Source organism: Oryctolagus cuniculus, chromosome 15 (genome assembly GCF_051225735.1).
Source record: "Oryctolagus cuniculus isolate XC-2025 breed Fujian yellow rabbit chromosome 15, ASM5122573v1, whole genome shotgun sequence".
Lineage (NCBI taxonomy): Eukaryota > Metazoa > Chordata > Mammalia > Lagomorpha > Leporidae > Oryctolagus > Oryctolagus cuniculus.
Genome location: NC_142881.1, coordinates 84,366,491 through 84,379,969, shown reverse-complemented (window position 1 = coordinate 84,379,969; position 13,479 = coordinate 84,366,491). Strand labels below are relative to the sequence as shown.

Genomic DNA, 13,479 nt, shown 5'->3' with positions numbered 1-13,479 from the left:
TGGCTATCCAAATAGTAAAACACACTCTTTTATAAAATGCTTTTTATCATTTATGATTTTACTAGAAGTGTTAGGAACATAAGAGCTAAAACAAAAAGTGTGACTTATGGGTGGGATTTTTTCCATAACTAGAAATCTTTTTGCCTTATTAGAAAGAACGGGTAAATACTCACAGTGAAATAACCATGGTAAAGGTATATAGCATTAGAGTTCCATGGTTCTGGAGTCCCATTCACTCTAACTTTTGTCAGACTTAATTTCTACTAATCAGAGGGTTTTGATTTGCATTTCCTTCACTATGAATGGAGTTGAGAACCTTTTCCTGTAGTTATTGCAATTTGAATATCTTTTCTGAGCATCTGATTTCAAACTTTAGTGTGCTGTTTTGTTTTTAACTGAGTAGTCTGTCTTACTAGGTTTTAGAAGTTCCATTTATGGAGACTAGACCATTTCAGTTGTATAAAACAAAAATATCGTTTCCAACTCTAGCACTGTGTTTTTTCTTTATGATGTTTGGATATAGTTTTCTTCATTTTAACGTAGTTGAAGTTATTAAAGTTGAAGGGAGTTTTTGCGCTTTTATGTTGTACTTAAGGAACTTTCCTACCCAGAGATCATAAAGATACTCTTTTATTTCCCAGGTCATCCTTTCTTGTTCTTTAAGTAGGCCTTATATGAGGGTACTTTGGAAAAATGGAATTAAAAGATAAAGCTTTATGTTAGTTCAAAAAAGTGTAATCCATGTATGTATTTCTTCATAATATGTACTGCTGTTACTTTTTGAAGAGCCCTTACATGCATGAATTTCAAAAATTTTGGGCACCAACATGAATTTTTATTTTAGTTCCATTTCCATGTACTTTTTGAGATACCCTTATATATTCTTAGCTCTGTGTATTTTCATCTGAATTTTCTAGTCATTTTTTCCTCTTACTGGCATCCTAGGAATGCAAGAAGCCTTTGGTCTTGCTTCCAGTAGCTTTACTAGACTTACTAATTTTAATTTAAATCTTAATTGTTTGGGAATATCTACCATTATAATCTGAATTATGACATTTTTGTTTTGTCTTTTCTTCATTTTTGATGTCTTTGTCTTTTTTCACCATTTGGGCCTTCCATACATTGTTGAAAAAAAGTAGGGAGAGCTAACATCTTTTTTTACCTCCTGATCTCCAGGACAAAACTTTTAAAATTTTGTCTATAATGTATTTCTTAAAATTCATAAAATAACTTGGTGAATAATTCTTTTCTTGTCTTATAGTAGTTTTGTGTCCCTTTCTTGAATGTTTGGTAGGACTTTTAAGTCCTTTAGGGCTGAATTTTCTTTGTGGGAAAGTTTTCTATGGTTGATTAGATTTCTGCAATGATCATTGGACTATTCCTATTTTCTGTTTTTTTTTTTTTAAAGATTTATCTATTTTATTTGAAAGGCAATTGCAGAGAGGAAGGGGGGGGGTCGTCTGTCTGCTGGTTCACTCCCCAAATAGCCACAACATGGTCTGGGCCAGGCAGGAGCCAGGGCTTCATCCGGGTCTCTGATGTGGGTACACAGGCTCAAAGACTTTCCCAGGAGCATTAGTAGGGAGCTGGATCAGAGGCAGGGCAGCCGGGCCTCGGACTGGAGCCCATATGTGATGCCGGCACCACAGGCAGCAGTTTGACCCACTGTGCCACAGTGCTGGCCGCATATTTCCTATTTTTTGAAAAATGTTTTAAATTTTTTAAAAATTTGACAGGCCCAGTGAGACAGAGAGCTCCTATTTGCTTGTTCTCTTCCCAAATGCTCACAACAAACAGAGCTGGACAAGGCCAGCTAGGACCCAGGAACCCATCCAGGTCTCCCATGTGGGTCTCAGGGATCATGTCACTTGAGCCATCACTTGCCCCCTGGGTCTACATTGGCAGTAGGCTGAAATCCGGAGCCAGAGCTGGTGCTACATCGGGCACTCTGATGTGGGAGGTGAGCATTTTAACAGCTATGCCAAACACCTTCCTTTCTTTTTGAACTGGAATTTAATTATCTAGAAATTTGTCCATTGCATCTAAATTTTTAAATTTGCCATAAATGTATTTATTAACCATATATTTTTAGGTGTATGTTATCTACTATGATATTCCTTACTTTATTCCTGAATTTAGTTTGTGACTTTTTGATCAATCTCATCAGAGGTTTATCACATTTGTTAGATTTTTGCAATGAACTAACCTTCAGCTTTAATCCTCTCTATTGTATTGAAGGTGCGAAGGAAGAAGCAAATAGAGGACATGATTTTTAATCTGCCCTGGAAATTTGATAAGGGAACTTGGAGTTAAAGTTCATGCTTGTTTCTATTTTTAATTTGTGAGTACCAAAAAGTGAATATGCTTGAACTGTGTAATTCTAGTTAGCAAATACAATTTTTAAGTTGTCACTTTTTGTTTGTATTTTAGCTTTGAAGAAAAAGCACAGGTTTGGGGTCTAAATACCTTTTTCAAAACAGTGTGTCCACTTGCTATTATAATAAATATTGTATTTAATACCATGTGAAGTTATGTAAGTTTAAATACTCACAAGTAAAGTTGAATTTGAATCCTGTAGCAAGAAAATTTAACCTCACTAAACTGTAAGTATGCTTGCTTTACTTACAGTGTCATTTATATGAGATTTCATTTATTTTCTAAATTGTTGCATACTTATTTATCATGAAGTCTTTTCAGTAATATCCTTATCACTGAATATACCACCATTTTCGCACAGTACATCTTTAGTGTCTGTATAAAGTTATAACTCAGAGTTCACTGTGCTCCAGCAATGCTGGCCTCCTTGTGTTGCTTAATCATATAAACATGCCCTTGCCTCAGAGCTGTGGTCGTGGTGTTTCCTCTGCCTGGTCCCACAGAAACTCACTTGGCTTGCTTTGTCACTTGTTTCACTCTTTTGCTCCACTGTCACTTCAGAGTGGCCTTTCTTAGTTACCCTCTGTAAGATCACACATTTAGATACTAGGCATAGGTTACCTGAGTTCATGTTTACCCTTTATATCTTCTTTACAGCATTTATTATTACTAGGCTTTTCTCTATTTCTGTTACCCAACTTGTGTTTTCTGATTGCTGTTAAGTGAAAACCACCAAAAATTAGTGACTTAAACAATAAAACATTATTTTATAGCTCTGTAGATCTAAGAAGTCATAAATGAGTTTGGACCTCACTGGACCAAAATCAACAGGGTATGTTCTTATTTAGATTTTTAGAGGAAAATCTGTTTTCTTACCTTTTCAAGCTCTTAGAGGCCCTTTGTATATTCCTTGGCTTTTTGCCTCCTTCATCCATCTTCAAAGACAGAGTGTTACATCTCTTTGACCATTCTTTTGTAATTAGATCTCCCTCAGATTATCTTCTGCTTCCTCTTCCACTTTCAAGGTCCCCTATGATAACGTTGTGCTCACCTGGATAATCCTCCATTGCAAGGTTCTTAAATATATCTGTAAAGTTATTTTTACCATAGAAGATAATATACTCACAGATGTCAGGACATGCAATCCTTTGGAGCCCATTATTCTATCCATCATACCAGCAGAATGTTATTGCATGGATTTTTTTGTTTGTTATGTGCCAGGTACTGTTCTAGGCCCTAGCTGTAATAGGTTTTGGCAAGTACAGAATGTCATAGATTCTGAGAGATTTAGTTTTTTGTTTATTAAAAGCTCTATAAAGTAAATGAGTGGTTAAGACACCAGCATCCCACATTGGAGTATTTTGGTTCAATACCTGACTCTGGCTACTGACTCCAGCTTCCTGTTGATGTAGAGCTGGGACACAACAATAATGGATGGCTGAAGTGATTGTGTTCTTGTCACCATGTGGGAGATATGGATGGCATTTCTGGCTTCTGGCTTTGGCTCAGCCCAGTATTGGCCATTGTTGGTCTTGTGGGTCATCTGATCATGCCATTCAACTTTAACATAGATAATATCCTTGAACTTTTTTAGATCACACAAGGTATTATAAATTCAAATCTGGCAACCTATGAGAAGCCTAGCTTGTACTTCAGTTCTTAGCAGATAATTTTTTCTCCTTATACTTAGCTATAATATTTTTAAAAAAGATTTATTTACTTATTTGAAAGGCAGAGTTACACAGAGAGGGAGAGGCAGAGAGAGAGAAAGAGAGGTCTTCATCTGCTGGTTCATTCCCTGGTTGGTTGCATTGGCTGGAGCTGTGCTGATCTGAAGTCAGGAGACAGGAGCTTCTTCCGGGTTTCCTGCATGGGTGCAGGGGCCAAAGGACTTGGGCGGGCCATCTTCCACTGCTTTCCCAAGCCATAGTGGAGAGCTAGATCAGAGGTGGAGCAGCAGGGGACTTGAGCCGGCGCCCATGTGGGATGCTGGCGCTGCAGGTGGCGACTTTGCCCCATAAGCCACAGCGCCAGCCCACTTAGCTATAATACTGAAGCAACTATGTTTACTTTCTTTCTGTAATCTGCAAGATATTTTATCTTTCATTATCTTTAACTATGAGAACTGTTGGATGTCCCAGCTTTATTTTAGGGTCCTTCTTAGACACCTCATCTCAGACTTTTCTTTCTTAAAATTATATAATGTGTTGTATCATTGTCTTCTATTTGGTGCCCCAGCTTTATTTGGGGATTCTTCAGAGGCCAGTTTCTTTTTTTGGTAAAACCTAAAATAATGTTTTATAATCTTGGTTTATTAGGGCCAATAAAATATATTTCTTGAAGGAATAACTTGAGACTGTATTAACATGTTTTGGTTGTGAAAGATGACTTCATCAGTTTTGTACAGAAGAAATGTCTGTGGTGAGCCCATAACTGAAATGTTGGATAAATAAAAAGTTGGCTTTCAGCTTTGAAAAAAAAACATTATATCAAAGGAAATGGGGTGATTATATATCAGAGATAACCAAAGCCCTGTGTTTATTGCAGCACTGTTTACAGTAACCAAGATGCCCATTGATGGGTGAATGGATAAAAACACGTGGTACATAAACACATTGGAATCTTGTTTAGCCAGAAAAAAAGATTTAAGTTGTGTCACGTGAGGCAACAGATAGACCTGTGTGAAGTGAAATAAACCAGACGGAGAAAGACAAATACCATGTGCCCTTCACTCACTGAGGGAAGTTGATCACATACATGTGAAGAGTAGCATAGGAGTCGTTAGAGTTTAGAAAGAGTAGGGGAAGGCAAGGACAGAGAGAAGGTGGATAAGAGGTACCACAATACATCTCGGGTGGTTAGAAAGTGGTTCTCACGTTCAGTAGCACAATAGGATAATCATAGTCTATGACAATTAATTTTACATTTCAAAATAGGGGTTGAAAGATCCCCAGCACATAGAAATCATGGTATTTGAGGAGATGGAGATGATACTTATCTTAATTTTATTATCATTTTATTATACATTGTACCTGTGTCAAAATATAACACTGTGCTCCATAAGTGCAAATATTATGTGTGTTACAGATAATAAATAAAATGTCTTCAGAGCACTTGTTTTGCTTTTGCTGAATCCCCTAAATTTTAGTATATTGTTTCTTCATTTTCATCTATCTCAAAACATTTTCTAATTTCCCTGTTGATTTTCTCCTTTGATCCGTTGATTATTTAAGAGTGTTTGCTTTAATGCCTATATATTTGTGAATATCCTACATTTCCTTATGTATTGATTCCTAACTTCATCCCGTTCTTATCTCATTCCATTCCATTCCGTATGATTTCCATCCTTCTACGTTTACTAAGACTTGTCTTATTGCCTGACATACAGTCCGTCCTTGAGACTGTCTCATGTTCATTCAGTAAGTACATGCACTCTAAGATTGATGTAGGTCTCTAAGAGGTCTGTTAAGTCTAGCTGGTGGACAGCATTGTTCAAGTCTTCTATATGCTTGTTAATTTTCTTCTAATTCTTTTCAGTATTGAAAGTGGAGGTCTTTGTCTTTATCCATCATTGTGGATATTTATTATTACTTAGAATTGCCTAAGAATCTATAATTATCTCAAAATAAAAGTTTAATTTATTCATTTTTAAAAATATTTTATTTATTTGAGAGGGAGATTTACAGACAGAGGGGGAGAGAGAGAAGTCTTCAATCACTGATTCACTCCCCAAATGGCCACAATGACTGAAGCTGGGCCTATCCAAAATCAGGAGCCAGGAGCTTCCTCCAAGGTCTCCCACGTGGGTGTGGGGACCTAAGCACTTGAGCCATCTTCTACTGCTTTCCCAGGGCATAGCAGAGAGCTGAATCAGAAGAAGATCAGCTGGGGCACAAACTGGCGCCCATAATGAATGCTGGCGCCACAGGCAGAGGCTTAGCACACTGTGCTATAGCCCTGACCCCTAAAAGTTTAAACTATCTGTACAGGGGCTGGCACTGTGGCACAGCAGGTTAAAGCCCTGGCCGGCAGCACTGGCATCCCATATGGGCACAGGTTTGAGTCCTTGCTGCCCCACTTCCAATCCAGCTCCCTGCTAATGCACCTGAGAAAGCAGTGGAGGATGGCCAAGTACCTGGGCCCCTGCATCCATGAGAGAAACCCAGAAGAAGCTTCTGGCTTCAGATCGGCTCAGCTCCAGCCATTCCGGCCATTTGGGGAGTGAACTAGTGGATGGAAGACCTCTCTATCTCTGTCTCTACCTCTCTCTATAACCCTGTCTTTTGTTTAAATAAAATAAATCTTTAAATAATAAAACATCTGTACAAACTTCTAATTGTAATGGAGCTCTGTTATTGGTCCCTTGTTTGGCTTTAGTTATTGGAGACCTCTCCCCACTTAATTCCTCTCAAATTGAAAGCCTTAGCTTTGCTGGTAAATCTAAAAAAAAAAAAAAAAAGTTGCATTTAACATCCTGTTCTTGAAGTGTCAAGATGAATCAGTACACAGCAGTACACAGCAGGTGGCAGAGCCTGAGCCCTGGGCATGACAAAGTTGATCTTGGAGGAATTGTTCAAAGGTAGGGATGATTAGGTCTCAGTCCGCAGAGTGGAGTTTCAATTATAAGTCAGTAATAGAGTTAGAAACCAAACTGGTTGAGGTCAATGTGGTTAATAAAAAAATAGCACAGGCGCAGTTGAAAGTCAAAAGCTAAGAGGGGACAGTGAATGGGAGTCACTGTGTCGGAGAGAGAGCAAGAAGGTGCCAAGGTGCAGATCAGGGGTCCCACCAAGTCAAAGCAAGCGTTCTCTCTGGGAATGTCTGCCAGGCCTGGCGGGGTTCTTCTCCATGCCTTATTTCTGGCTGCTTTTATTCGTGGTCCTCTAGAGGATTTTCCTACCTCTTTAAAGGTGCCCAGGACTTCTGGTGGTCAGTGGGCTCCTTATGTGCCTCCAGCAAGAGGACTCCTGCTTTTGGTCACACAAACTGTGCAGGGCCTACAATAAGCTGAGCATTGCGCCATGGGGAGTGTCTGGTGCAGCCTCTGGCCCATAGCATAGACTCAACAGATGTGATTTTCTGTTTGCTCCTCTTAAGTTGTGCTGTGTCTTGTATGCCATTGAAATTACACTGAAATTGCTTACTTATGCACTTATTTATGTGTTTATTGACTGGATCTGGCAATCCTTGAGATTCCCTTGGGGAAAAAACATGGTGTAATGAAAAGAAGCTACCATTGAGCATGCCTAGCTCTGAAAACTACAATGATTGAGTCAAGTTATGGAACATCTTTGTGTACGTATGGTACACACACATAGCCATGCAAACATGTGCACCTGCACGTAGATGCATACACTGGCACCACACACACCAGAGCATGGCTATTGTAATTATTAAGTTTGACATTTGTAAAGCACTAGCACTGGGCCTGGTGATCAAAGAGTGGAAGTTCCTTAATATTTTCTCGCATTTCTCCTTCCATTCCTCTGCCTCGGCTTTTGCACCCTCCCCTCTGTGTGTGTGTGTGTGTGTGTGTGTGAGAGAGAGAGAGAGAGAGAGAGAGAGAGAGAGAGAGAGAGACTGGCTTTTACTCATTTGGAAAAATAAGCTCAAACATTCTGGAATCCATTGTCCAGAATGAGATTCTGGCTTTAGGCAAGTCAGCCACCAGATTTGATAATTTTGTTCTTGAAGCTAACCATTTCTTGTAGCTAAATTCACCAGATGGAGCAGAGGTAGAAGGATAGGTACAAGAGTGCTCCTGCTGGCAAGAGGCTTATTTTGCCCCTTAAGTACACGTGAGTGTTCCTGGTCTCTGCTGCGCAGGAGTCTCAGGCTCCTGTGACCGTGTCATTCCTTTTGCTTTCCCTCCATCCTCATAGAGATGGTGGTTGTGCTGCTGCACCTGGATTTTGTTACCGTGGTTACAGCTACAGTCACTGATGGAGAAGGGGCAGGGAGCTGTATATTTATCAGGGAAAATTATACTGACGTTTAAATTGGAAGCATCATCATGGAGTACAGCTGCTGAGGAGTGGGAGTGCATGTGGCCCCTTTGCAACTGGGATGTGGGGAAGACTCTTGTCTCCTTCCGTGTGTGTGTGTGTGTGTGTGTGTTCATGTGTTCATGTGCATATTCATCCCTTAGCCTGTAACATGTTTGGAGATCTGAGATTCTGGTTGGGAATAGGAAAGAGCCTTTTTATTCTTTATTTTTAAATTTATTTTCATCTACTTGAAAGGCAGAGTGAAAGGGAGATGGCGAGAGAAAGATCTTTCATTCTCTGGTTCACTCTCCAAATGCCTGTAACAGCCAAGGGTGGCCACTGCTGAATCCAGGAGCCTGGAACTCCATCAGATTTGCCATGTGGGGGCCAGGGCCCAAATATTTGGTCCTTCTGCTACCTCCCAGATTTGCATTAGCAGGAAGCTGGATGGGAAGCCAAGTAGCCAGGACTTGAACTTGCACTTCTGTGTGGGATGTGAATGTTCCATGCCATGACTTAGCCTGCTGTGCTCACATGCCTGCTTGAAAGCCTTTTCAATGAGTTGAGGGGTCAGTGCTGAATCAGAAGTTTCTCTGCAGATGCTATAAATGATGACAAGACAGTCAGATGTGAGCAGAGAGTGATACCTCTGAAGCTTTAAGGAGTTGAGATGGATAGCCAGATGGACAGAGCTTGGGAGGGAGGCAGCAGTCTGAGGAGGGGGGAGATGGGACAGAGCCTTGGCTAGGTGGGTGCTGGTGTCTACAGTCTGCTGCTGGGCCCTGGGGCCTGGCAGGCTTGTGGGAGGTAGCAGGTGGATTAGCTCAAGGATGCCTATGCTGTCTGGAAAGTGGCAGAAGCAACTATACTACTGACTTCTGTCTTCCCCTCCTTGGCAAAGAAGATAATTTAAGGACAGACTGGTTGTGAATGTTGTCTTTGTGCAGTAGCAGGCTTGAAATATATAAAACATATCCACACAGAAGTGAATTTGCCACTGGAGTTCTTCCTTGTTAGTCAATTAACAAATATCTACTGAGTTCCTACTCCATGCCAGGGCTGAAGGAGCCTCAGGCCTGCCGTGCTCTTCTTTGTTCTTAACCTCAGTGTCCTCACCTTAATTCAGCACCTGCACTCAGATCAAGTGCACCCTCCTGAGACAGGCATTAGGACATTCGAGAGGCTAAGAAGCTGTAGGCAGAGCTCTCGGAAAAACCTCTAACTGGCTGTAGGTTTAGACTCTACTTTCCAGCAGGTAGACGGAACAAAGCTCCTTGAAACCTCTGAGCCAGTTCCTAGCTTAGTGCCAAGAGTCCAGGATGGTGCTGATGGAGGGATGCCTTGTCCACTTTACCTCATTTTTCTGGTATTGAGTAATCTAAACGGAACCACTTCCATGAATACTTTGGGAGATGAAGAGCTTAAACATTCTGTGTTCTCATTGGTTAGTCTGGAGAGGATGTGTATGTGGCCAGCCATGCATACACGAAACTCCATCCATTTGTGCTTTTACCTCTGTGTGTACATCCAAGTGGGTGCCTGCATGTGTTCAGGTATGCAAATGTGTGTGTGTGTGTGTGTGCATTACATACAAGAGGACTTCAAATAAGTCCATGGAAAGTGTGTATTATGAAAAAAACCTATGAATTTTAACAGTTTTTTTTGCACCAAAATAAACTTATCTTTTAATTCTCTTCTTTTCAAGAACTTTCTGAAGTCTCCTCATATGTAAAAGACCTCTCAGTGTAGGCATTTGGAAATCAGAACTTGATTTGAGGGTTGCTGCTGCTTCTCATAAGCTCTGTGATTTGAGCAGGCAACAGTAGCTCCTTGAGCCACATTTTTTTCATATGCACATGGAAATAATTAATCCTATTTATTTATTTTTTATTTATTTATTTTTGACAGGCAGAGTGAACAGTGTGAGAGAGAGACAGAGAGAAAGGTCTTCCTTTGCCGTTGGTTCACCCTCCAATGGCTGCCACGGCTGGCGCACCGTACTGATCCGAAGCCAGGAGCCAGGTGCTTCTGGTCTCCCATGGGGTGCAGGGCCCAAGCACTTGGGCCATCCTCCACTGCACTCCCGGGCCACAGCAGAGAGCTGGCCTGGAAGAGGGACAACCGGGACAGAATCCAGTGCCCTGACAGGGACTAGAACCCGGGGTGCTGGCACCGCAGGCGGAGGATTAGCCTATTGAGCCATGGCGCCGGCCAGAAATAATTAATCCTATATCACAGGTGTCTTTGGGAGGATTATATGCAATAATCAATATAAAGCATCTGTCAAGTGCCTGGTACCAAAAGGGTGATTAACAAATATTTCAGCTCTCTTTCCTCCCTTTCCATCTCCCAGCTGCAGAAAGGCATGCCTCAGATTTTGTTGTTATTCTCAGCTGGAAAAAATGGCTCTAACTTAGGCATATCAATAGCTTGAATCATAGGCAATTTATAGAGTTTTGTAAAAGCATATTCACCTACTTGTTCTCATATCCATTGGCCACAGCAAAGCAGTCAAAATCATTCTTAAAGAAAATTTTTTAAAAGATTTGTTTATTTGAAAGGCAGAGTTACAGAGAGAAAGGAAGACACAGGGATCTTCCATCCCTTGGTTCACTCCCCAGTTGGCCACAAAAAGCCAGGGCTGGGCCAGACTGAAGTCAGGAGCTAGGAGCTTCTTTCAGGTCTGCCACATGGGTGGCAGGGATTAAAGTACTTGGACCATCTTCTGCTTTTCCAGAAGCATTAGCAGCTGGATTGGAAATAGAGCAGCTGGGGTTCAAACTGGTGCCCATATGGGATGCCATCTTGGCAGGTGAAGGCTTAACTTCCCCAAATCATTTTAGTTGGTGACATGTGGAAGAAAGAACAAGAAGGCCCAATCCATGATAGCAATGCCTAGGCTCCAGCTCCCAAGGTCTTGGCTTGAACAGAGGAGGATAGGACTGCTCCATATAGAATGACATGCAGACGCAGATAAAGTACCCTCCTTGTCATCCCTTCTTTGTGTTTGGCCACAATTGGTCCCCAAGTCTTGGAATGCCATCCCAAAGAGGAGTGGGGAAATTGCCTCCAGATTTAGCAGTCCTTGATTGTGGTTTCATATCTGAAAGATCAGGGGCTTTGTGTCAGGTGTGAGAGGCTCTGGGGATGCCTTCCTGCTTGGTCTAGAACCTTTTATTACAGCCCTGCCACTGGCAGGTGATGGCTCTACCTGGGCAGGAACCTTGAGCTGGTTCCCTCTGAGAAGTGGCTGACACTACTCTTGCATTGGTGGCTCCTTGTGTTTGGGACTCCCAGTCCACCTAGGATAGGGGTTCATGGCCTGTGTGTTTGTCTTCATCCATTTTGAGCAAGAGCCATGCTGGGATCTGTAGCCATTCTGGCTAGGTTCAAGAGTGGTATAGTTGAATCTAGGGGACAGGGTTAAAGAGAAGAGCTGCAGTTAGACTGTGGAGGGTAGGATTTAGGGGAGACCAAGACTGATGTGCAGTCTCTGGGATTTCTTATAGCTGTGCAGCTTGGCCAGTGTTAAGGTGGGCCAGGGAAGAATGTAGAGGAAGTAATGACCTTGAACATTGATATTACTGAACTGCTGAGATATTTACTGCAAAGGAGCTATATTCATTCCTTATTTATCTGTTGCCACAGGATCACATCGAGTCATAAATGTAAGAAGCCAAAGGCCTTTATTTATTCCCTCTTTACCCAACTGAAACAGGCAGCAGCAACCCTGCCCCTATTCCATCCTTAACCTCCTCCAGACATGGGCTGTAGAGAAGTTTCCATGTCTGTCTGTGAGTGTGCAATCCTTAGTCAAACTCAAGTGTCACATTTTTAAAATTTTTTTTCCAAGATCAATTCTTCAAAATTACTTAAAGTTCTTCATTCTGTGGGCCAGCTTGGTTTCCCAGAGGGCTAAGCTGGCATCCCATATTTGGAGTGCTGATTTGAGTCTTGGCTGCTCCACTTCTGATCCAGCTCTCTGCTAATGTGTCTTGGAAAGCAGTCAGAAGATGGCCCAAGGAATTGGGTCCTTGCACCCATGTGGGAAACCTGGATGGAGTTCCAGGCTTCTGGCATTGGCCTGGCACAGTCCCTGCTGGTGTCAAAGTCTGAGTGTTGAAGTCCAGTCAACTGCGCTTGAGTTCCATCAGTAAGAACACTAACCAAATCTTTCTCTTCATTGAATGCAACTTAGTATCTGTCATTGTGGGTAATGATTTTTTTAAGATTTATTTTTATTTGAAAGAATTTCAGAGAGAGATCATTAGATCTTCCATCCACTAGTTTATTCCCCAGCTGGTTGCAACCCTATGGGTTATGATTTTTTTCTCTAGTTTGTTGAGAAGCTGAAATGAAAATTTATTAAAAAGCTTCTATCTGCTGGCTCATTCATAAATGGCTGCAATAGCCAGGGCAGGGCCTGACTGACCAGAGCTAAGAATCCATCTGATTTTTCCAATGAAGCTCTCAGGGACCACAGTACTTGAGCTGCCTTTCAGTGTCTTCCCAAGCACTAATTAGCAGAGAGCTAGATCAGAAGCAGAACAGCTGGAACTCAAACTTGTCCTCACATATGGGATGATGGTATTGCAAGAAAGGGCTTAACCCACTATGCCACAATGTCAGCCTTAACTGAAAATTTAAATATTTTCTGCTCAACTTCTTACACACACACACACACAAACACACACACAGACACTTGAAAATGTGGACAACAGAATTAAAAGGTAAGTGTATTTTGGTGTGAAAACATCTTAAATCTATGTCTAGGTGTGGAGGACACGTAAATCTATGAGTGTGCATACACACAGGTGCTTGTACAAAGTTTGTGATATGCAAGAGCTTAACTGTGCGTTTGCTTCTTTGTTGTTTTCATTCTCTATACTTCCTATATTAGGTGGGAATATAGTTTAGGTTAAAACAAATGGGGATGGGATTTAGTGGTTTCTGTAAGGTGGAATTCAGGGAATAGAATTGACTCAGATAGAAATAGATTCAAAAGATCAAAATATTATCAACAAATAGCTAAAAGCTCAAAAGCATCATGAGGACACTGACATTTCTTTTCATACCTCTCTGTTGTGTTGCCTCTGGGTTTTTTATTGAGAAGACT

General features: G+C 41.3%; 1 long non-coding RNA gene across 1 annotated transcript in view; it reads left to right on the top strand.

Annotated features, from left to right (window-relative positions):
- LOC149122144 (uncharacterized) overlaps positions 1–3,843 on the top strand; it is a 30,744-nt gene extending 26,901 nt beyond the window's left edge. Inside the window, exon 4 of the long non-coding RNA XR_016221162.1 lies at positions 2,239–3,843. This is a non-coding gene — a long non-coding RNA (uncharacterized LOC149122144). The remainder of the gene's footprint in view (positions 1–2,238) is intronic.
- Positions 3,844–13,479: the final 9,636 nt, after the last annotated feature.